Source organism: Macaca thibetana, chromosome 5 (assembly GCF_024542745.1).
Source record: "Macaca thibetana thibetana isolate TM-01 chromosome 5, ASM2454274v1, whole genome shotgun sequence".
Classification (NCBI taxonomy): domain Eukaryota; kingdom Metazoa; phylum Chordata; class Mammalia; order Primates; family Cercopithecidae; genus Macaca; species Macaca thibetana.
Window position 1 is genome coordinate 100,747,948 of NC_065582.1, and position 26,177 is coordinate 100,774,124.

The 26,177-nt window shown below is 39.9% G+C and overlaps 1 protein-coding gene across 2 annotated transcripts in view; it reads left to right on the forward strand.

The window, feature by feature from the left end:
* The window catches only part of ABCG2 (ATP binding cassette subfamily G member 2 (Junior blood group)), a 140,334-nt gene that overhangs the window by 36,351 nt on the left and 77,806 nt on the right, over nucleotides 1–26,177 (forward strand). Inside the window, exon 2 of one of the 2 annotated variants that reach the window (XM_050790462.1) lies at nucleotides 12,104–12,199. The exons of the other annotated variant lie outside the window; for it this stretch is intronic. The gene's annotated coding sequence lies outside the window, so the exon portion shown is untranslated. The remainder of the gene's footprint in view (nucleotides 1–12,103; nucleotides 12,200–26,177) is intronic. 2 annotated transcript variants of the gene reach the window in all.

Consider the following 26,177-nt stretch of genomic DNA (forward strand, 5'->3'; position numbering starts at 1 on the left):
GGGGTGATCTCAGCTCACTGCACCTGTGCCTCCCATGTTCAAGCAATTCTCATGCCTCATCCTGCCAAGTAGCTGGGATTATAGGCATACGCCACCATGCCAGGCTAATTTTTGTATTCTTAGTAGAGACGGTTTCACCATGTTGGTGAGGCTGGTCTTGAACTCCTGGCCTGCTATTTATTTTTTGAGACAGGGTCTCACTGTATCACCCAGACTGGAGTGCAGTAATGTAATTATAGCTCACTAACCTCAAACCCCAGGTCCCGACTGATCCACCTGCCTCAGTCTCCCAAGTAGCTAGGACTACAGCCACATGCCAGCCCACCCAGCTCATTTAAAATTTTTTTTAGTTTTTAATTTAATTTAATTTAATTTTGAGACAGGGTCTCACTCTGTTGCTCAGGCTGGAGTGCAGTCACGTGATCACTGCTCACTGCAGCCTTGACTTCTCCAGGCTCAGGGGATTTTCCTACCTCAGCCTCCTGAGTAGCTAGCACTACAGGTATATGCTACCATGCCCAGCTAATTTATGTATTTTTTGTAGAAAGAAGGTTTTGCCATGTTGCCCAGGCTGGTTTTGAACTCCTGCACTCAAGCAGTCCTTCCACCTCAGCCTCCCAATATGGTGGGATTATAGGTGTGAGCTACTATGCCTGGCGCCATTAGAGCTTTTATCATATTAATCATAGTTGTTTTTAATTCCCACTCTGATAATTCTACCCTTCCTAAAATATCTGTGTCTGGTTCTAGTGCTCTGTTTGTCCAAACTCTTTTTTGCCTTTTAGTATGCCTTGTATTTTTTTGTTGTTGTTGAAAGCCAGACATGATGTACTGAGTAAAAAGAACTCTAGTAGCTAGGCCTTTCCTGATGTGGTGGTGAGCGGGGGTGGTGGGTAGGGGATAATATTCTACAGTCCTGTGATTAGGTCTTGGTTTTTAAGTAAGCCTGTGCCTCTAGGCTGTGAACTTCATAGTGCCTCTCAGTCTCCCCAACCTTCCACCTTAAATAGGACAGGACGGCTGGAGGGGTTTGGAGTTGGGTATTTCCTTTCACCGAGGTCATTTAAGTGCTCATCAAACCTCAATAGGTTAGCCTCTGATAAGATAGTTTCTCTTAAAGGCAGGTCTTCTTAAGAAGAACAGAATGTTCTGGTGTATTTAAAAATGGTTAATTTTCCCCTGCGCAGTCTGATGCTAAAGGGGATTTTTTTTTTTTTAATCTTCAGTGTAAGAGCATCATAAAGTTCCAGGAGGTAAAACGTGGGCCCAGAAATGACCTTTTCAGTATGCTAGTGCTGATGAGATTCATAGTTGCTGATTTATAATAATTTATGAATCACAAGTAATTGAAGTATGAATCAGAATGGCAATTTATTGGTTTTCTTATGGGCATTCCTATGACTGAGATACTCAAGTTTCTTCCACAAGCAAACTTACCAGATTTTTTAAAAAAGCAGATGCACTTGAGAGCTTTTGCATCAAAGAATGGAAAATCCTTGTGTGAAGCTGTCTCCATTCATAACAGAAAAACTTCCTTATGCCTGGAAATTTTATATTGCCCTGATTCAGTGTTAAAAGTGTAGTTACGTATTCTCAGATTCTGGTAATTGTGATTAAAAATAATTAAGACACCACTTATGGGATGATTATTCTGTACTAGGAACAAGGAACAATGCTAAGCACTTAATCCTCACAAAATCTTTGTAGGTAAAGATGACTACATTTTGGTAGATTAGGAAGGTTACATGACTGACTTAGTCAAACTCACCCTCCAAGTTAGTAAAACGCAGAGGCAAGTTCCAATGCAGAGCTCTCTAGTCTGTTACAGTAGTTAGTCAGTCAGACATGTGCAGGGCAGGAGAGTCCCCCACCCCCAACCCAGGAATGCCAGGCCACCATCAGGTGATGGTCAGGCAGTTGTTACACCGACTCTGCAAAATAGTAATTGGTTGCAGCTGGCGCCAGGGAAAGGCAGTCTCCCAATAGATAGAAACACCTGAAACTAGTGATCAGCAGCTTCCTGATAAAAATCTCAGGAGCTGGGCGAATGGGCTCAATCAAGCATAGGCACTAAGCGGCAAAATGCTAGCGTTTAACTGGTATATGGCCTCCTGAGAACATTTGACTGGTAAGAGAAAAACACCTCAGTTGAGCATGCATACAACTTCAGTAAACACACTGCACATGGGGCGCCCCCCAAGTGCTGACAGGCCACTGTGCATGCAGACAGCCCACCCCAAGGGAAGAATCAGGGGAGAAGGGACGTAAGACCCCAGAAGTATGCCAGGGTGTAAAACCACAAGTCAAAGGTCAAACTGTGCATGGGATTCCTCAAGTTGCTCACCTGACCCTCTTCCAAGTGTACTTTATTTCCTTTCATTACTGTCCTAAAGCTTTTTGATAAACTCTTGCTTCTGCTCTAAAAGTTGTCTTGCTCTCTCACTCTGCCTTACGCTCCTCTGTCGAATTCTTTCTTCTGAGGAGGCAAGAACTGAGGTTGCTGCAGACCTGTATGGACTGGCCACTACTAACATATTTTGGTTACGTTCTGCTGCTAACAAGCCAACCACACATTATATGGACCCTATCTGTTTTCTGGATAGCCCAGAACAAACCCTTCTAAGTTAATGTGTTCTTTATTCTGATATGTTACAGTAAAATTAGTTACAAATGATTCAGTTTTAGCTTTGGCCAGTTAATAAAACTGTGATCAGTTTTCCATGAAATTTTACAATCTAGAATATTTTATTTTTTATTTTTAGAGACAGGGTCTCACTCGTTTTCCCATGCTGGAGTGCAGTGGTGCCATGATAGCTCACTGAAGCCTTGAACTCCTGGCCTCAAGTGATCCTCCCACCTTAGCCTCCCAAGGCACTGGGATTATAGGTGTGAGTCACCATGCCTGGCGGTAGAATATTTTAAATGTGTAAAAGAAGTATAGAGGCCGGGCGCGGTGGCTCAAGCCTGTAATCCCAGCACTTTGGGAGGCCGAGACGGGCGGATCACGAGGTCAGGAGATCGAGACCATCCTGGCTAACACAGTGAAACCCCGTCTCTACTAAAAATACAAAAACTTAGCCGGGCGAGGTGGCAGGCGCCTGTAGTCCCAGCTACTCGGGAGGCTGAGGCAGGAGAATGGCGTGAACCCGGGAGGCGGAGCTTGCAGTGAGCTGAGATCCGGCCACTGCACTCCAGCCTGGGTGACAGAGCGAGACTCCGTCTCAAAAAAAAAAAGAAGTATAGAGAGTATTGTAATAAATACTCATTCTACCCATATGATGACTTTTAAGCATTGGCATAAGTCTATTCTCCACAAAGAGATTCCTTTAAAACATAGACCAGTTGGGTCATTTTTCTTCTCAAAATTCTCTGATGGCTTCCCACATCTAAATTAAAGCTCAAAGTCCCAATGAGCCACCAGGCCTTACACCATCTGGCACCCCATTAACTCCCACCCTGTCTCCTAACATTTTCCCTCCCATTACTGGTACTTCAGCTACATTTACCTTGCTATGTTTTCAAGATGCCAAGTGCTTTCCTATGTCAGCCTTCGTGCCTTCAGCTTTCTCTGTCTGAATCACTCCTATCTCAGGATCAAGTTTAGCTGTAAGACAATGGGAGAAAAAAAATAGACATTTATTTCTTTCATGTTCAAGAAATATAGAAGCAGTCACTCCAAAGACAGTATAGCAATTTCATGGTTTCAAGCATCCACACTCCTTCTGTCTTGTTGCTTTGCCATATGTGACTTCCATTCTCAAAGTCATTTCACAGTCCAAGGTAGCTACAGGAACTCCAGTCCCTGGGCTTGAATTGCAGCCAACAGAAACAGGAAAAGGCAAAGAGCACTCTGTTTCTATGAAATGTCAAGTGAAAAAGGAAATGGAACATCTGATTTTTTGAAAATGTTTTTTAAAAATTCAAACCTTTGTCCGGGCATGGTGGCTTATGCCTGTAATCCCAGCACGTTGAGAGGCCGAGGTGGGCAGATCATGTGAGGTCAGGAGTTTGAGGCCAGTCTGGCCAACATGGTGAAACCTCATCTCTATTAAAAATACAAAAATTAGCCAGGTGTGGTGGCACACACCTGTTGTCCCAGCTACTTGGGAGGCTGAGGCATGAGAATCGCTTGAATCCAGGAGGTGGAGGTTGCAGTGAGCCAAGATCAAACACTCCAGCCTGGGCGACAGAGCCAGATGATGTCTCAAAATAAATAAATAAATAAATAAATTAATTAATTAATTCACACCTTTGCTATATGAAGTAAAATCCCATCTACCTTCATGGCAGCCTTAGAGGATATTAAGGTATTCTTTTCAATTAAATTTCTTTCTAATCAGCCTACTAGTAAAAATGCAGTTGAGCTTGATCTCACTGTATTGCCTATGATCCAGGATAATTCAGATATTTTTTGTTTTAGCAACAAAAACCTTTTAAAAATTAATTGCATAATCACAATACGTAATAATAATATATTTATTGATACAAGTACTTTATGTGCTAAAATTATAACATTTGCTTATCAGGAAATTATACAGTGAAAACAGTATTTTTGGCACAAAAACCTTGTGAGAAAGGTTTACTGATATCAGCTGTAGTAAGCCCCTGAAATTTATTTCTGCATTTGTTTTGATTATACAATATTGAGAAAAAAATCTCACTCATGGACTAGCAGTCAGAAATGATTTTAGGTTTTTGTGTTGTGTTGTTTTGTTCATCTTATAATTTTACAGTTCTGATTAAACAGACATGGCAAGAGAAGATTTATTCTGAGAAACAAATAAAAATGGCACAAATTAACTTATATGTTCCCAATATGTTAAACTTAAGTATATAGTATGTGAGAAGGCATGGTAAATATGTTTTTATACAAATTCTTAAATGTTTTAAATAAATAATTATATATTTTTAATATATTTTGAAGGGGCACATTGTCACTTATTGGCTTTTAAAAAAAATAGCTTTGGCTGGGCACGGTGGGATCACGCCTGTAATCCCAGCACTTTGGGAGGCCGAGGTGGGTGGATCACCTGAGGTCAGGAGTTTGAGACCAGCCTGGGCAACATGGCAAAACCCTGTCTTTACTAAAAACACAAAAAATTAGCTGGGCATGGTGGCGGGTGCTTGTAATCCCAGCTACTTGGGAGGCTGAGACAGGAGAATAGCTTCAACCCAGGAGGCAGAGGTTACAGTGAGCCAAGATCGTGCCACTGCACTCCAGCCTGGGCAACAGAGCAAGACTCTGTCAAAAAAAAAAAAAAAGGCCAGACATGGTGGCTCATGCCTGTAATCCCAGGACTTTGGGAGACCGAAGCAGGTGGATCACCTGAGGTCAGGAGTTTGAGACCAGCCTAGCCAACCTGGTAAACCCCGTCTCCACTAAAAATACAAAAATTAGCTGGGTGTGGTGGTGGGCACCTGTAATCCCAGCTACTCGGGAGGCTGAGGCAGGAGAATCACTTGAACCTGGAAGGTGGAGGTTGCAGTGAACCGAGATTGCACCACTGCACTCCAGCCTAGGCCTGGGTGACAGAGTGAGACTCTGTCTCAAAAAAAAAAAAAAAAAAAAAAAAAAAAGAAAGGAGGAAAGAAAAACCAAATAGCTTCACTGAAATTAGGTCTCAAAATTTTCATCTCTTGTAAGTATACAATCTGGTGAATTTAAATAAATGTATAGAATAGTATAGTCATTACCAATCCAATTTAAGGACATTTCTTTCACCCCAAAAAGATTCCTCAAGTCCATTTGTAGTCATTTTTCTTTCCCATCCAAACCCCAGACAACTTTCTTTCTTTTTTTTTCTTTTTTTTTTTTTGAGACAGTTTTGCTCTGTTGCCCAGGCTGGAGTGCAGTGGTGCGATCTCGGCTCACTGCAACCTCTGCCTTCCGAGTTCAAGTGATTCTCATGCCTCAGCCTCCTCAGCTTCCTAAGTAGCTGGGACTACAAGCATGCGCCACCACGCCCAGCTAATTTTTTGTATTTTTAATAGAGACGGGATTTTGCCATGTTGCCCAGACTGGTCTCCAATGCCTGAGCTCAGGTAATCTGCCTACTTCAGCTTCCCAAAGCTGCAGACAACTTTCTAGCTATAAAGATTTGCCTTTCTGCATGTTTCATTAAATGGAATCCTATAATTGCTTTGTACATTTCTTTTATTATACTTAGCATTTGTTGAGGTTTATCCATCTTGTAGCATGAATTAGTACTTCATTAATTTTGATTGCTGAACGATTTTTTATTGTATGAATATACCACATTTTGTTTATTTACTTATCAGTTGATGGGTATATTCAGATTTCCAATTTTTAGCTGTTATGGATAATGCTACTGTAAAACATTCGCTTCCAGCCCTTTCTGTAAACATAGGCTGTCATTTCTCTTGGACAGATTCTGAGAAATGAATTTGCTGATTCATATGTTAAACATAGGTTTTGCTTTTAAAGAAACTGCCAAACTGTTTTCCAAAGTGATTTTATCATTTTTAAATTCCTACCAGCAATGTATGAGGATTCCAGTTTCTCCACCTCATCTCGCCAGCAGTTGTTATTGTAGGTCTTTTTGATTATAGCTATTTTAGTGCTGTGAAGTGGAATCTCATTATGGTTTGAATTTGTATTTACCCAATGGCTAATGATGCCAAGCATCTTTTCATGTACTTTTTGGCCATTCATATATCTTAGGTGAAATGTCTTTGTAAATTTTTGCCCTTTTTTTTTTTTTTTTTTTTTTTGAGACGGAGTTTTGCTGTGTCGCTCAGGCTGGAATGCAGTGGTGCGATCTCGGCTCACTGCAAGCTCCACCTCCCGGGTTCACGCCATTCTCCTGCCTCAGCCTCCCAAGTAGCTGGGACTACAGGCGCCAGACTCCACTCCTGGCTAATTTTGTTTTTGTATTTTTAGTGGAAACTGGCTTTCACCGTGTTAACCAGAATGGTCTCAATCTCCTGACCTCGTGATTCGCCCGCCTCGGCCTCCCAAAGTGCTGGGACTACCGGCGTGAGCCACCACGCCCAGCCAATTTTTGCCTTTTTTTAAACTGAGTTATTTGTTTTGGTATTGAGTTGTAATGGTTCTTTATATAATCTGGATAAAAATTGTTCCTCTAGCCTGTACGTTTAGAAAAGGGCACATGCAATATTTACATTTTAAATTTAGTTTACAGATGGAACTAAACATGTATACATGCTGTATATATTTTTACTTGTGGGAAAAAAGTCTATACTATGGATATAAGTTATCTGATATTTGATTTGTAAATATTTTCTCTCAGTCTGTGGCTCGTCTTTTCATTTTCTTAATGGTTAAAATATATTTTAGAAACGATATTTCCACGAAAGTCTTGGAGTCCCTAAATCCTCTTGGAGACCCTAAATCCTAGGCTTATCAGAACACAGTTTGAAATCTACTGCAAGTGTTTCAGCAGCCTTTAAATTCAGCAAGCTGAGTAACTCATCTTCAAGGGAATCGTGCACTGGTGGAATTGGAAGGGCCTTTGCAATTAACCAGATGCCGCCTAATTTTGTAAATAGGCTCCTGGATATTTGAATGACTTAACTACAATTCCTATACGCCAGGTTTTATAGAGCATTTCTGAAGGCCCACGGCTTGGATGTGAGGTCAAACAGAGACTAGTGACTGATGAGTTCAGCTAGGACAGGGGTATAAAGTGAGAAAATCAGTATTTCCTGTTGGCACTAGAGATTTGCTGGCTGAAGATAAAGGAGAGTAGGCATCAAAAAGAAGGAAGGAAGAACTCTGAACTCTATAAGAAACAGGCTTTAATAACAGAAATCTACCTCAAAGACTGTTTTAAAAAGAAAAAAGAAACCCAACGAACAAGAACTCTTGCAGTTAAGGGAATTGTGTTCAGCATATAAGGGATGACTTTGCATATTTGCCTCAAATCACCCCATGCCTTCTTTGCATTTATGACTCATGTACATTTATTTTTGTATAGCCCTTTAAACTAACCTCATTCATTCATACCCCTTTAAACTAACTACATTCATTCATTCATTAACAATGTACTGTTCTTTTTAATGATAAAAATCCTAAATAGGAATAGAAGGGAACTTCTTCAGCATGATAAAGACCATATATGAAAAACCCACAGCTAACTTTATATTAATGGTACCATCAAACTGAAAGTTTTTCCCTTAATATTATTAACAAGTGCCTGATTTTGCCACTTACATTCAACATGGTATTAGCAATTGTAGCCAGAGAAATTAGGCAACAAAAATAAAGGCATTTAAATTGGAAAGGAGCAAGTACAATTATGTCTGTTCACAGATGTTGTAATCTTTGTTGAAAACCTTAAAGATTCCACACATGAAAATTAGAGCCAATAAACAAATTCAGCAAAATGGAGGCATGCAAAATCAACACAGAAAAATCTGTTGCATTTTATTTTATTTCTTATTTATGTATTTATTTATATATATTTTTAGATACAGGGTCTCTGTTGTCCAGGCTAGAGTACAGTAGCATGATCATAACTCACTGCAGCCTTGAGCTCCTTGGCTCAGGTGATTCTTCTGCCTCAGCCTCCCGAGTAGCTGGGAATACAGGCATGTGCCACCACACCCAGCTCATTTTTAAATTCTTTGTAGAGACGGTGTCTTACTATGTTGCCCAGATTGGTCTCAAGCTCCTGATCCTCCCTCCTTGACCTAGGCGTGAGTCATTGCACGTGGCCTGGTTGCACTTTATACTCTAGCAATGAATAATCAATCCAAAAAGGAAACTAAGAGAACAACTCAAGTCATAATATCATCAAAAAGAGTAAAATACTTATAAATACATTTAACCAAGGAGCTACAAGATTTGTGTACTGCAAACTTCAAAACATTGCAGAAAGAGATTGAAGAAAATATAAATGAATATGAAGACATCCTGTGTTCATGAATTGAAAGGTATATCGTGTTTTCGTTGTTGTTTAGACAGGGTCTTGCTTCTGTCACCCAGGCTGGAGTCCAGTGGTATAATCTTGGCTCATTGCAGCCTCTGCTTCCCAGGTTCAGGTGATTCTCCTACCTCAGCCTCCTGAGTAGCTGGGATTACAGGCGTGCACCACCAAGACCAGCTCATTTTTGTATATTTTGTAGAGACTGGTTTTGCCATGTTGCCCAGGCTGGTCTTGAACTCCTGAGCTCAAGTAATCCGCCTGCCTCAGCCTCTCAAAGTGCTGGGATTACAGGCAGGAGCCACTGCACAGCCTGGAAGATCTAAAATTGTTAGAATGACAATACTACCCAACAGAGTCTACAGATTCAATGTAATCCTATCTAGCTCCTAAGGCCAGTTTTTGTAGAAATAGAAAAACCCATTCTAAAATTCAAGTGAATTGTAAGGGACTCTGAATAGCCAAAATAATCTTGAAAAAGAAGAACAAAATTGGAAGTCTCACACTTCCTGATTTTAAATCTTATTACAAAGTTATGGCTGGGTGTGGTGGCTCATGCTTCTAATCTCAGCACTTTGGGAGGCCAAAGTGGAAGGATCAGGAGTTTCTGACCGGTCTTGGCAACATAGTGAGATCCTATCTCTATTAAATTAAAAAAAAAAAACAAAGTTAATTGTAATTAAAATAGTGTCGTATGGGCATAAGGACAGATGTTTAGACCAATACAATAGAATAAAGAGCCCAGAAATAAATCTTTGCATATGTGGGCAACTGATTTTCAACTAAGGTGCCAAGACTAATTCAGTCGGGAAAGGTTAGATGTTTCAACATATGAGGCTGGGAAAACTGGATAGCCACATATGAAAGAAAAAAGTTGGACCCTTACCTTATATAGTATTATATACAAAAATGATCAAAAACCTAAATCTAAGACTTAAACTTATGAAACTCTTACAAGAAAACATAAGAGAAAATGACATTGGATGTGGCAATACTTTTTAGGCTATGACACTGTTGCTTATTTTACAGGATGCTTTCCCTCCCCAACCCATGACCACACATGCCAATAGCAATCCCAGATATTATTATGACTAAAAATGCCACTGGACATTTCCAAACATCCTGCCTGTAGTTGAAACCACTATAAGATACAAAAGATATTTTTGTGCGTTGTTAATAGCACATTTTCAGAGATTGGTAAGAAACTGCCCCATTTTGGTAGGGTGTCTTCTCTATCCACTCTTCTTAGTACAAATTGTTAAATTAGCTCATCCCTTTAACATAATTTTTAATGTTTGTGGGTACATTGTAGGTATATATATTTATGGGGTACATGAGATATTTTGACATGGTCATACAATATGTAATCATCACATCAGGATAAATGAGATATCCGTCACCTCAAGGATTTATCCTTTATTTATTTATTTATTTTGAGAGGGAGTCTTGCTCTGTTGCCCAGGCTGGAGTGCAATGGCTTGATCTTGGCTCACTGCAACCTCCGCCTCCCGGGTTCAAGCAATTCTCCTGCCTCAGCCTCCCGAGTAGCTGGGATTAGAGGCGCCCGCCACCACACCTGGCTAATTTTTGTATTTTTAGTAGAGATGGGGTTTCACCATGTTGGCCAGGCTGGTCTTGAACTCCTGACCTCAAGAGATCCACCTGCCTCGGCCTCCCAAAGTTCTGGGATTACAGGAGTGAGCCACTGTGCATGGTCAACATTTATCCTTTCTTTGTGTCACAGACAACCCAATTATACTTTTTTAGTTAGTTTAAAATGTACAGTAAATTACTATTGCCTGTAATCACCCAGTTGTGCTATCAAATACTAGATCTTACTCATTCCATCTAACTATAGTTTTGTACCCATTAACCAGCCCCACTTCTCCCCTGCCACAGTACCTTCCCAGTCTCTGGTAACCACCTTTTTTTTTTTTTTTTTTGAGACAGGGTCTCGCTCTATATCCCAGGCTGGAGTTCAGTGGCGCAGTCTCAGTTCACTGCAACCTCTGCCTCCTGAGTTCAAGCAATTCTCCCTGCCTCAGCATCCCGAGGAGCTGGGATTACAGGCACCCGCCACCATGTCCAGCTAAATTTTTGTACTTTTAGTAGAGACAGGATTTCACCATGTTAGCCAGGCTTGTCTCAAACTCCTGACCTCAAGTGATCTGCCTGCCTCAGCCACTGCGCCTGGCCCCTAACCACCATTCTACTCTTATCTCCATGAGTTCACTTGTTTTGATTTTTTAGCTCATACAAACAAGTGAAAACATGAGAAGTTTGTCTTTCTGTGCCTGGCTTATTTCACTTGACATAATGACCTTCAATTCCGTTTATTTTGTTGCAGATGCCAAGATCTACTTTTTTTTTTTTATGGCTGAATAGTATTCCGTTGTGTATAAGTACCACATTTTCTTTATCCATTCATCTGCTGATGGACACTTAGGCTGTTTCTAAATCTTGGTTATTCTGAATAGTGCTGTAATATAAACAAGGGAGTGCAGATATCTCTTTGTCATACTGATTTCCTTTTTTGGGGGTATATACCAAGCAGTGGGATTCCTGGATCATATGTAAAGTTCTATTTTTAGTTTTTTGAGAAACCTCCAAACTATTCTCCGTAGTAGTTGGACTAATATATATTCCCACCAACAGTGCACAAGGGTTCCCTTTTCTCCCTCCACATTCTTGACAGCATTTGTTATTGCCCGTCTTTTGGATGAAAACTGTTTTAACTGGGATGAGATGATATCTCATGACAGTTTTGATTTGCATTTCTCTGATCGATGATAATGAGTACCTTTTCATGTACCTGTTTGCCATTCGTATGTCTTCTTATGAGAAATGTCTGTTCAGATATTTTGGCCATTTTAAAATTGGATTACTAGTTTTTTTAATATACTTTTTTTCAGTTCCTTATACATTCTGGTTATTAATCCCTTGTCAGATGGGTAGTTTACAGATATTTTCTCCCATTAATATGGTTCTGTGGTTTGTCTCCTCACTTTGTTGATTGTTTTCTTAGCTGTGCAAACGTTTTTAACTTGATGTGATCCCATTTATCCATTTTTGCTTTAGTCATCTGTGCTCATGGGGTATTACTCAAAAAAACTGGACAACAGTTCAATATCCTGGAGATCTTCCTCAATGTGTTCTTTTAGTAGATTCATAGTTTGAGTTTTGTTTTGTTTTGACAGAGTTTCACTCTTGTTGCCCAGGCTGGAGTGCAGTGGCGTGATCTCAGCTCACCGCAACCTCTGCCTCCTGAATTCAAGAAATTCTCCCTCAGCCTCGTGAGTAGCTGGTATTACAGGTGCCCACAACCATGCCCAGCTAATTTTTTGTATTTTTAGCAGAGATAGGGTTTCATCATGTTGGCCAGGCTGGTATCAAACTCCCAACTTCAGGTGATCCACCCGTCTTGGCCTCCCAAAGTGCAGGGATTACAGGCGTGAGCCACCTTGCCCGGCCATGAGGTCTTAATATTTAAGTTTTTAATCCATTTTGATTTGATATTTGTTTATGGTAAGAAATAGGGGTCTAGATTCGTTCTTCTGAATATAGATATCCTGTTTTCCTAGCATCATTTATTGAAGAGATATTCTTTTCCCAGTATATGTTCTTGGGGACCTTTGTCAAAAATGAGTTCACTGTAGATGTATGGAATTGTTTCTGGGTTCTCTATTCTGTTCCACTGGTCTATGTGTCTGTTTTTATGCCAGTACCTTGCCCTTTTGGTTATTATAGCTCTGTACTATAATTTGATGTCAGGTAATGTGATTTTTCTGGTTTTGTTCTTTTTGCTTAGGATAGCTTTGCGTATTATGGGTCTTTTGAGGTTGCATATAAATTTTAGAATTTGTTTTTCTGTTCTTAGGAAGAATGCCATTGGTATTTTGATGAGGATTGCATTGAATCTGTAGATTTCTTTGGGTAATATGACATTTTAACAACAATGATTCTTCCAATCTATGAACATGGAATGTCTTTCCATTTTTGGTGTCCTCTTCAATTTCTTTCATTGCTATTTTATCACTTTCATTGTAAAGATATTTTATTCCTTTGATTACATTCAAGGTACTTTATTTTATTTGTAGCTACTGTAAATGGGATTACTTTCTTGATTTTTTAGATTGTTTGCTACTGACATATAGAAATGCTACTGATTTTTTGTATGTTGATTTTGTATCCTGAAACTTTAGGATGCAACTATCAGTTCTAATAGTTTTTTGCTGGAGTCTTTAGTTTTTCCAAATATGAGATCATATCATCTGCCAGCAAAGATAAATTTGACTTCCTCCTTTTCAGTTTGGATGCCCTTTATTTTTTTCTCTTATCTGATTGCTCTAAATAGGACTTCCAGTACCATGTTGAATAACAGTGGTAAAAGTGGACATCCTTGTTTTGTTCCAGATCTTAGAGAAAAGGCTTCCAATTTCTCCCCATTCAGTATAATACTAGCTGTGGGTCTGTTATATATGACTTTTATTATGTTGAGGAATATTCTTTCCATACCCAGTTTTTTGGAGGTTTTTATCATGAAGGGATGTTGAATGTTAGCAAGTTTTTTTTCAGCTTCAGTTGAAATAATCATGTCTTTGTCCTTCATTCTGTTGATATGATGTATGACATTAATGGATTTGTATATGTTGAACCATCTTTGCATCACTGGGATAAATTCTACTTGGTTATGATAAATGATGTTTTTGATGTATTGTTGAATTTGATTTGCTAGTATTTTGTTAAGGATTTTTTCATCAATATTCATCAGCGATACTGGCTTGTAGTTTTCTTTTTTTGATGTGTCTTTGTCTGGTTTTGGCATCAAGGTAACCCTGGCCTCATAGGATGAGTTTGGAATTATTCCCCCTTCCTCTATTTTTTGGAATCATTTTGGTAGAATTGGCATTTTTCCTGAAATGTTTGCTAGAATTCAGCAGTGAAGTCATTGGATTCTGAGTTTTTCTTTGCTAAGAGACTTTTTATTATGGCTTCAATCTTATTACTTGTTATTTATCTGTTCACATTTTGGATTTCATTATGGTTCATTCTTAGTAGGTTGTGTATTTCTAGAAGGAATTTATTTCTTCTAGGTTTTCCAATTTATTCTCATATAGTTGCTTATAGTGACTCTAATGATCCTTTGAATTTCTGCAGTATCAGTTGTTGTGTCTCCTTTCTCATCTCTGATTTTATTTTTTTGTTTTTCTCTTTTCTTCTTCATTAGTCTGGCTAAGGGTTTGTCAATTTGTTTTTAAAACGCCAACTTTCAGTTTCATTGATTTTGTCTATTGTTTTCTTTGTTTCAGTTTCATTTATTTTGCTCTGATCTTCATAATTTCTCTTCTTCTACCAATTTTGGGTTTGGTTTGCCCTTCCTCTCCTAGTTCTTTAAGATGCATAGTTTGGTTGTTTATTTGAAGTTTTTCTACTTTTTTTTTTTGAGACAGAGTCTCAGTGTGTGGCCTAGGTGGGAGTGCAGTGGTGTGATCTTGGCTCACTGCAACCTCTGCCCCCTGGGTTCAAGCGATTCTCCTACCTCAGCCTCTTGAGTAGCTGGGACTACAGGTGCCCGCCACCATGCCCAGCTAATTTTTTGTGTTTTTAATAGGGATGGGGTTTCACCGTGTTAGCCAGGATGGTCTCGATCTCCTGACCTTGTGATCTGCCTGCTTCGGCCTCCCAAAGTGCTGGGATTACAGGCGTGAACTACCACGCCTGGCTGTTTTTCTACTTTTTTGTGTAGTGCATATATAAACTTCCGTATTAGCACTCCTTTTGCTGTATCCCATAGGTTTTGCTATGTTGTATTTTCATTATCATTTGTTTCAAGAAAATTTTTAATTTTCTTATTAGTTTCTTCATTGACCCACTGGTCATTCAGGAGCTTGTTGTTTAATTTCCATGTATTTGTATAGTTCCAAAATTCCTCTTGTTGTTGATTTCTAGTTTTATTCCATTTTGGTCAGAAAAGATACTTGATGTAATTTTGATTTTTTTTTTTTTTTTGAATTTTTAAAGACTTGCTTTGTGGCCTAACATATGGTCTATCCTTGAGAAAGATCCATGGCTGAAGAGAAGAATCTGTATTCTGTAGCTGTTGGATAAATGTTCTGTAAATATCTATTAGTTTCATTTGGTGTATTGTGCAGATTAAGTTCAATTTTTCTTTGTTGATTTTCTGTCTGGAAGATCTGTCCAATGCTAAGAGTAGGGTGTTAAAGTCTCCAGCTATTATCATATTAGAGTGTATTTCTGTCTTTAGCTCTAATAATATTTGCTTTATATATTTGGGTGCTGTAGTGTTGGGTACATACATGTTTACAATTGTTATATCTTCTTGCTGAATTGACTCCTTTATTATTATATAATCATCTTTTCTAATTTTTTGTCTTACATATATATAGCTACATCTTCTCTTTTTAGGTTTCTATTGGTACGGAGTGCTTTTTCCCATTTCTTTATTTTCAGTTTATGTGTGTCTTTATAGGTGAAGTGTGTTTCTTGCAGTCAACAGATCATTGAGTTTTGCTTTTTTAATCCATTTGACAACTCTGTATCTTTTTATTGGAGAATTTGGTCCATTTACATTCAATGTTATTATTGATAAGGACTTAGTCCTGTCATTTTGTTATTTGTTTTATGGTAGTTGTTGTTTTTCTCTTATCTTCCTTCCATTCTTTCTTTTAGTGAAAGTTATTTTCTCTGGCAGTATGTTTTAATTTCTTTTTTTTGTGTGTGTGTATCTGTTGGATCTTTTTTGATTTGAGGTTACTATGAGGCTTGCAAATAATGCATACATTTTGATACAGGGTCTCACTCGGTCACCCAGGCTGTAGTGCAGTGGTGTAATCACAACTACCTGCAACCCCAGCCTCCCGGGCTGAACTGACCTTTCTTACCTCAGCCCTCTGATTAGCTGGGAGCACAAACGTGCACCTCCACATCAGGCTATTTCTTTTATTTTTTGTAGGTATGGGGTCTCGCTTTGTTGCTTAGGCTGATCTTGAACTCTTGGACTCAAGCAATCCTTCTGCCTCAGCCTCCTAAAGTGCTGGAATTACATACATGTGTCACCATGCCTGACTTCAGATAATATAGCCCATTATTTTAAACTGATGATAACTTAACACTGATTGCATAAACAAACTAACAAGCAAAAACTAATAAAAATGCTACACTTTATCCCTTCACTTTTTAGCTTTTTGTTTTTTTCTATTTATATCTTATTAGACTTTTTATGTCTTGAAAAGTTGTTGTAGTTCTTTTCATTGGTTTATCTTTTAGTCATTCTACTCAAAATATGAGTAGTCTATACTTTGCAACTACGGTGTTATAATATTCTATGGTTTTCTGTGTACTTATTATTACCAGTGAGTTTTGTACTTTCAGGTGATTTCTTATTGCTCATTAACATTCTTTTCTTGTTTTCCTTATTTACTATTTATTTTGAGACAGGGTCTCACTCTGTTAGCCAGGTTAGGGTACAGTGGCATGATCTCCACTCACTGCAACCTATACCTTCTGGGCTAAAGTGAGCCCCCCAACCTCAGCCTCCTGAGTAGCTAGCTGCTATTACAGGTGCACACCATCATTTCCATAAAAAATTTCAAAATTTTAAAATTTTTTTGTAGAGACAAGGTCTCACTATATTTTCCAGGCTGGTCTTGAACTCCTGGGCTCACACAATTCTCCTGCCTTGGCCTCTCATGTGCTGGGATTATAGGCATGAGCCACTGCACCTGGGCAACATTTTTTTCTTTCAGATTGCAGTACTCCTTTTATTGTTTCTTGTAGGATAGGCCTGGTGTTGATGAAATTCCTCAGTTTTTGTTTATCTCAGGAAGTCTTTATTTTTCCATATTTGAAGGATATTTTCTCCAGACATACCATCCTAGGATCCAAGTTCTTTTCCTTTAGCACTTTAAATATGTCATGTCACTCTCTCTTGGCCTATAGATTTCCAATGAAAAGTCTGCTGCCAGGAATATTGGAGCTCCATTGTATGTTATTTATTTCTTTTCTCTTGCTGCTTTTAGGATCCTTTATCTTTGATCTTTGGAAGTTTGATTATTAAATATCTTGAGGTAATCTTATTTGGGTTAAATCTGCTTGGTGTTCTGTAACCTTCTTTTACTTGAATATTGGTATTTTTCTCTAGTTTTGGAAAGTTCTTTGTTATTGTCCCTTTGAATAAAGTTCTAACCCCCTCTCTACCTCCTTTTTAAGGCCAATAACTCTTAGCTTTGCCCCTTTCAGGCTATGTTCTAGATTTTGTCGGCATGCTTCATTCTTTTTTATTCTTTGTGTGTGCACGTGTTCTCTGCCTGTGTATTTTCAAATAGCCTGTCTTCAAGCTCACTAGTTATGTCCCTGCTTGATCAATTCTGCTATTAAAATACTCTGATGCATTATTCAGTATGTCAATTGCATTTTTCAACTCTATAATTTCTGTTCGATTCCTTTTAGTTATTTCAATTGTTTTGTTACATTTTTAGGACTCTGATTCCTATAAATAGGATTGTAAATTGCTTCTTTTTGTTATCTTAAATTTCATTGAATTTCCTGAAAACAGCTATTTTGAATTATCTGTTTGAAAGAAAGGTCATCTTTCTTTCCATCTTTCTTTTGCTCTGTCTCTCCATGATTTGTCTTTGGTGGCTTATTTAGTTCATTTGGTGAGGTCATGTTTTCCCGGATGGTTTTGATGCTTGCTGGTGTTCATCAGCCCCTGAGCATTGAAGATAAGTATTTATTATAGTCTTTGTAGTCTGGGCCTGTTTGTACCTACCCCTCTTGGGAAGGCTTTCCAGGTGTACGGTGGGAATTGGGTGTTGTTATCTAAATTTTTTGTCACTGTAGTCATATCTGTATCAGGGGGCACTCCAAGCCCTATCGCGTTGTGGCTCTTGCAGACTCACAGAGATAAAATCTGGTGGTCTCGGATAAGATGCAGAAGAATTCTCTGAATTACCAGGCAGAGATTCTTGTTCTCTTCCTTTACTTTCTCCCAAACAAATGGAGTCTCTCTCTCTGTGCTCAGCCACCTGGAGCTAGGAGAGGGGTAACACAAGCACCCCTGTGGCCACCACCACTGGGACTGCACTAGGTCAGACCTAAAGCCAGCATAGCACTGGGTATTGCCTAAGGCCCATGGTAACCACTGCCTGTCTGCCACCTATGTTCACTCAAGGTGTTAGGGCTCGACAATCAGCAGGTGGTGAAGTCAGCCATGCTTGTGTCCTTCCCTTCAGGGCAGCAAGTTCTCCCTGTCCTGGGCAGGTCCATAGATGTCATCTGGGAGCCAGGGACTGCAGCTGGAAACCTCAGGAATCTACCAGGTTCTGTATTCCACTGAGGCTGAGCTGGAACGCAAGCAATAAGACAAAGTCCGTCGCACTTTCCTCTCATTTCCACAAGCAGAGGAGTCTCTCCCTATTGCCCAGTACTGTCCCAGGCCTGTGGCAAGTACTGCCTGCCCCGGGGTTCTTCAGTCACAGCTTGTATTGAATTGCTGCTAGGTTTGGGACTCTCCCTTCAGGCAGTGGGCTCCCCTCTGGCTTAGGGCAGGTCCCGAAATATCATTTAAGAGCCAAGGCCTGGAATCAGGGTCCCCAAGAGCCCATTTGGTGCTCTACCTCACTGTGCTGAGCTGGTACCTAAGCTGCAAGACAGTCTTCATTACACTTGAGAGTACTCCTTTTCTTAAGCAGAAGTGGCCACGCCCCATAGCCACCACAGCTAGGAATGTGCTGAGTCACAGCTTAAGCCAGCAAGTCTCTGAGTCTCACCAAATGCCCACAGCGAGTACTACCTGGGTACCACTACTGATTATTGAGGGCCCAAGGGCTCTTTGGTCAGCAGGTGATAAATCCTGCCAGGACTGTGTTTTTTCCTTCAAGGCAGCAATTTCGTTTCTGGCCCAGGGTGTTTCTAGAAATGTTATCCAAGAGCTAGGGCCTCACAACTCTGATTGGTTTCCTATTCTACTGTGGTTGAGCTGGTATTGAAGTTGCAAGACAAAGTCATCTTTACTCTTCCCTTGCCTCTGCTCAAGTGGAAGGGAGGATGAGCTGCATTGCCTGAGCTTGGGTAAGGGTTGGTGCAAGCACTCCCTTAGCTGCCCCAGCTTGGTGTCTCACTAGGTCATGTTGCCCTTCAAGTCCACTGGTTTTGAGCCCAGCATAGCACCAAAACTTCCAGGAATTGCTGTTTTCACGGCCCATTCTGCCTTTCCAGTTTATTTGGAACCCCAGAGCACTTTAGTTCACAGTGATAAGGCTTGCTGGAACTCTGGTCCTGACCACTGGGATAGGCAAATTCCCTCTGGTTACATCTGGTCTAAATGCTCCCTTCATCAGCATTGGTTCTGCCCTGTGTTCCTTCCACTGCGACAGGGCAGCACTGAGTTCCAATGCGAAGTGTTCCTTTCCATTAAGACAGGGCAGCACTGAGTTCCAATGCGAAGTGTCCCTTTCCATTATGACAGGGCAGCACTGAGTTCCAATGTGAAGTGTTCCTTTCCATTAAGACAGGGCAGCACTGAGTTCCAATGCGGAGTGTCCCTTTCCATTATGACAGGGCACCACTGAGTTCCAATGCAAAGTCCCATAATCACTGTGCTCTCCCTCCCCCAACACACAGATTCTCTCTCCATGGCATGTGACCACTGCCGTGAGATTGGGGAGGGGTGGTGTCTGCAGTTCGAGACTGTCTTTCCTTTCCTCTTCAGTGTTGCTTTCAATGATGTGAGGTTAAAACCCATACTATGATCATTCATCTGATTTTTGGTTGTTGTGAAGGTGTTTTTTGGGGTGGATAGTAGTTCAATTTAGTGTTCCTGTGGGGAGAACAATTGATGAAGGCTACAATTCAGTGATCTTGTTCCACCACCTCTCTCTCTTGCTTAGTTTTTATTACATAAAAATATTTATGTTTATAATATTTCAATTATGTTCTACAATATAATCATAATTTCCACAAGGGTAATATTCATTTTTTTTTTTTGGGAGAGTCTCGCCCTGTCGCCCAGGCTGGAGTGCAGTGGTGCGATCTCGGCTCACTGCAAGCTCTGCCTCCTAGGTTCACGCCATTCTCCTGCCTCAGCCTCCCAAGTAGCTGGGAATACAGGCGCCCGCCACCAGTCCCAGCTAATTTTTTTTGTATTTTTTGTAGAGACGGGGTTTCACTGTGTTAGCCAGGATGGTCTCCATCTCCCAACCTTGTGATCCACCCGCCTTGGCCTCCCAAAGTGCTGGGATTACAGGCATGAGCCAGTGCACCCAGCCATTCATTTTTATATAAATGTATTTAATGTGTGTTATCAGTCTTTTTGCTTCTCTTTTCCAGAACTCTTTTTATCTCTTTTGATTAGCTGGGTTTTGATGTTAAGTAGTATTTTTCAACTAGTGTTCGTGGACATTGACTAACCTGACTTCTTTCATGATTGAGAATACTTGCTATAACTTGACACCATTTATAAGGCACATGGAGAAATACTATGACTTCAGGAAATTAAGTATAGAATAAGCATATTTCATTATTAAGGAAGATGTGACATTTAAAATTAAATTTACTTTAAAATTTGTAGAGGGTGGGTGGAGTGGCTTATACCTATAATCCCAGAAGTAGGAGGCCAAGGCGAGAGGACTGCTTGAGTCCAGGAGCTCAAGACCAGTCTGGGGAACATACTGAGACCCTGTATTTACCAAAAAAAAAAAAAAAAATTAGCCCGGTGTGCTGGCATGTGCCTGTGGTCCCAGCTATGTGAGAGGATCACTTGAATCCAGGAGGCTGGGGCTGTAGTGTGCTGTAACTGGGCCATCGCACTCCAACCTGAGTGAAAGAGTGAGACCCTGTCATAAAAAAAAAAAAAAAAAAAAGCATTCTTTTTGGTTTCATTATTGTATTTATTATCTGCCTATTAAAAGTAAGTTAATAGCTTTCATTAAAAGAGTTGATAAAAGATGACATGAGATAAATAAAAAAATTATGAAGAGAACAGGAGAGGAGGAAATGATATTAGTAAATACTGGGTTAAGAATAATCAGTACTCATATCAAGCTGGGTGCAGTGGCTCACACCTGTAATCTCAGCACTTTGGGAGGCCAAGGCAGGTGGATTGCTTGATCCCAGGAGTTCAAGACCAGCCTGGGCAACATGGAAAGGCCCTGTCTCCACAAACAAAGAAAAAAAATGAGAATAATCATAATAATTAAAAACAAAAATTACCATGTGTAGATGGAGCATTTAAGGACTAATTTTCTAATCATTACTATCAATACATCAGGAGAAACAACACTTTTCTGTAGAGAACTCTGTGAGGAATTCTTCACAAGGGTTGTTATATATGGAGTAATGGAAACATGACACACACAAAGGATGAATAACATAGCAAATGTCTGTAGTGTCCCCACAACCATTATCCCATCATAACCTAATGCCATGCTTGCTTCAGATATTTTTATTTCAGAAATAAAATAGAAGAATACAAATTATGCTTCCTAAATGCTATTTCTCACTCAAAGGCGTCAGAGCTTCTTAGATAAATGGTTGGTTCCAGATCTGAGGCAGGAAATGAAAAATGAGCCTGGAACATGTTGTTATGCTAGCAAGCAAGAATGCACCCGGAGACTACTAACTTGAAGGCAGTTTGAAGGGCCTTCCACTGGCCAAGATATTTTGGGAATCAATAAGAATAAATGCAATTATGTGTTTAAATAGTTAGGTGTTTAAATTATGTGTTTAAATAGTAAATACATTATGTGTTTAAATCCATGAGTTCATGAAGATAAACAATTCATTGGCCAGTCACTTTTGGATTGTGATATAGAATCAAACTTGTTATTTTGAAAACAAATAAAGGAAAAGAATGCAGCAGTTACTCTGCCTGTTTTGAACATACTGGACCTCGAGGTAAACAAATTCTTAATGAAGTGTTCTCTTTAAATAAAATTTCCAGCTAATAAATGAAGAAGGGGTTATAAATGTAGCCTACTACAAATTTGTAACCCCTAATGAAATACTTAATGGGTCTAGTAATAATCATCAAAAGAAGAGAGACAATCAGGGGTTTGGAGCTTCCTAATGGAAGTATACAACACCTAGGATGTATTCCTGTCAAATGATTGGACCTGAATCTACTCAAGTTTTTAGATTTAAAATTTTGCAGTAAATAATGGAAGGCAAAAGGATGTGATTGATTAATGAAACTATTTAGATGCAATCATATAAAGACCATAACAATTCTGTTTCTTAAGTAAATCAATTGTGTAGCAGTTTGCTAGGTCTGCCATAATAAAATACAATGCTTGATTTAAACAACAGAAATTTATTTTCTCACTGTGTCTCTTTGTGTTTCCAAATTTCCTCTTCATATGAGAACACCACAAACCTGACAAAAACAAGCAATGGGGAAGGATTCCCTATTTAATAAATGGTGCTGGGAGAACTGGCTAGCCATATGCAGAAAACTGAAACCAGACTCCTTCCTTACACCTTATACAAAAATTAACTAAACATAGATTAAAGACTTAAATGTAAAACCCAAAACCATGAGAACACTAGGAGAAAACCTAGGCAATACCATTCAGGACACAGGCATGGGCAAAGACTTCATGACAAAAACAACAAAAGCAATTGCAACAAAAACCAAAATTGACAAATAGGATTTAATTAAACTAAAGAGCTTCTGCACAGCAAAAGAAACTATCATCATCTGGGCATGGTGGCTCATGCCTGTAATCCCAGCACTTTGAGAGGTTGAGGCAGGCGGATCACCTGAGGTCAGGAGTTCCAGACCAGCCTGACCAACATGGAGAAACCCTGACTGTCTCTACTAAAACTACAAAATTAGCTGGGCGTGGTGGCGCATGCCTGTAATGCTATGTGGCCATAAAAAAGAATGAGTTCATGTCCTTTGGAGGGACATGGATGAAGCTGGAAGCCATCATTCTCAGCAAACTAACACAGGAACAGAAAACCAAACACTGAGTGTTCTCACTCACAGGTGAGAGTTGAACAATGAGAACACATGGACACAGGGAGGGGAACATCACACACCAGGGCCTGTTGGGGGATGGGGAGCAAGGGGAGGGAAAGCATTAGGACAAATACCTAATGCATGCGGGGCTTAAAACCTAGATGACAGGTTGATAGGTACAGCAAACCACCATGGCACGTGTATACCTATGTGACAAACCTGCACATTCTGCACATATATCCCAGAACTTAAAGTCAAATAAAAAGAAAAAAAAGAACACGAGTCAGGTTGGATTAAGGCCCACCATAAAGACCTCATTTAATTTAATCACTTCTTCAAAAACCCTGTCTACAAATAAAGTCACATTCTGAGGTATTGAAAATAGCACTTCAACATGAATTTCTCGAGGACACAATTCTGTCCATAACAAACTGTAAGGGGGAAATAAGAGAGTGTGAGTGGGATCCTTTCAACTAAACAAGTCTGAGACACATCAGCCAAAAGTAATATGGACATTATTTAGATTTTGATTTGAAAATTTAAACATTAAAAATTATGAGACAATCAGTGATATTTGTTTTCTTTCTTTTTTTTTTTTGAGATGGAGTCTCACTCCGTTGCCCCGGCTGGAGTGCAGTGGCACGATCTCGGCTCACTGCAAGCTCTGCCTTCCGTGTTCAGGCCATTCTCCTGCCTCAGCCTCCCGAGTAGCTGGGACTACAGGCGCCCGCCACCACGCCCGGCTAATTTTTTGTATTTTTAGTAGAGACGGGGTTTCACCGTGTTAGCCAGGATGGTCTCGATCTCCTGACCTTGTGATCTGCCCACCTCGGCCTCCCAAAGTGCTGGGATTACAGGCCTGAGCCACCGCGCCTGGCCTGTTTTCTTTTTTATTGTAGCGACAGGGTCTCACTACATTGCCCGGTCTGTTCTCAAACTCTTGGGCTCAAATGATCTTCCCATCTCAGTCTCCCAAAGTGTTGAGATTACAGGTATGAGCCACCATGCCTGGCCAACAATTAGAGATATGTGAACAATGACTGGATATTTGATGCTATTGAGAAAATTGCAGTCCCTGGCACTTCCACCAAAATAAAATAAAAGTAAAAATAAATTGTACATTGTTTAGATGTGATAATAGTGTTGGAGTTTGCTTGAAAGATAGAATCCATATCTGTTATAGATATCTGAAAATAGTGATGAATAAAAGTAGGCATTCGGAGCTTCCTAATGGAGGTATACAGTGACTAGAATGTATTATTGTCAAGTGATTGGACCTGAATCTACTCAATTTTTTAGATTCATAATTTTACAGTAAACAATGGAAGGCAAAAGGATGTGGTTAAAGAAACTATTTAGATGCAATCACACAGAACATAATTCCATTTCTTAAGTAAATCAATTGTGTAGTAGTTTGCTTTCTGAAATCTGTTTCAAAATAATCTGTGGGAAAGAGGGAAAAAAGGTCGATATCAATGAAACAAAGATTGGCTACTAGTTAATGATTGATACATAGGAGTTTGTCATACTATACTTTCTACTTTGGAAATGTTTCAGAATTTCCATGATAACAAGAAAAAGTGAATATGATGACCAATACAATTGAGGACTTCTATTTTTAGCGATATTGCAGTGTTAGAAATCCTGAAACCACTTGACCTACATAATAATGAAAAATACTTGATAACGTGTTAAACTGCTTTTCAATGTTTAGATGAGTCCACTAAGATCGGTAATGGAACAGAGACCAGGAGCAGAGACCAGGCAATTAAGCTACTCTTCGAAGTCCCTGTGTGCCTTGAACCCTACAATGCTATTTATGACCTAAAAAGTCCACTACACAGAGAAGATAGGGAACAAAGCCCTGAGTCTGCACAAAATGAAAGCTTATCTTCATGCATACTGTCTGGAGCTCAGAATGGGCACGCCAGAAAAAGAACCCATCCTGTAAAAGCAGAGAAAACATTTCCATCTTGGACTGGGCTATGAATTGAAGTTTTAAAAAAGAAGAAATAAAGCCTCCTTTAAGAATGTGTAGCCGCTGGCCAGATCTTAAGTGGTTTGGGATCTGAATCAACATTCTTTGCATGATTGAAAAACCACAAGTCTATACTTTATTTACTTACTAATTTAATTAATTAATTAATTAATTTTTTTTTCCCCTGAGACAGAGTCTTTCTCTGTCTCCCAGGCTGGAATGCAGTGGCATGACTTGGCGCACTGCAACCTCTGCCTCCTTGGTTCAAACAATTCTTCTTCCTCAGCCTCCTGAGTAAGCTGGGATTACACGTGGGTGCCACTGTGCCCGGTTCATTTTTGTATTTTTAGTAGAGACAGGGTTTCAAGAGGTTGGCCAGGCTGGTCTTGAACTCCTGACCTCAGGTGATCCACCTGCCTCTGCCTCCCAAAGAGCTGGGATTACAGGCGTGAGCCACCCAGCTCAGGATTTTTTTTTTTTTTTTTGAGACGAAGTTTTGCTCTTGTTGCCCAGGCTGGAGTGCAGTGGCACGATCTTGGCTCACTGCAACCTCCGCCACCCAGGTTCAAGCAATTCTCCTGCTTCAGCCTCCCGAGTAGCTGGGATTACTGGCGCCTGCCACCATGCCCAGCTAATTTTTGTATTTTTAGTAGTCACGGAGTTTCACCATGTTGGCCAGGCTGGTTTCGAACTCCTGACCTCAGGTGATCCACCTGCCTCGGCCTCCCGAAGTGCTAGAATTACAGGCATGAGCCACTGTACCCAGCCTTATTTATTTAATTTTAGAGATGGGGTCTTGCCATGTTGCCCGGGCTGGAGTGCAGAGTCTACTTGCAGGCACAATCATAGCACACTGTGGCCTGGAACTCCTTTGGCCTCAAGTGATCCTCCTGCTTCAACCTTCTGAGTAGTTGGGATTACAGGCACATGCCATCATGCTGGGCCCCACACGTCTGTAATTCAAAGGCTGTCAGGATGGGTAATATTCCCAGGTATCTGAAAGCAAACACAAACTTTCCCAGATAAGTGTATCCTCCTCAGTCCTCAAAGAATTCCTGCAGATAGGCAGCCAACAAAAAATTCATAATTAAAAAAAAAGAGATCAAGCAAGCCATAGATAATAGAACCAGAAACACAAAGACTTTGGATATTATAATTATCAGAATTAAAGTAAATAACTCTGCTTGAAATGTTTTAAAATGTGAAGATGGCATTGAAAACATGAGGAAGAACAGGAGACAATCAAATAGCCAATTTGAAAAAGAACGAAATAGTATTTTTAGAAATAAAAAACCCTATCCAGCTGTGGTGG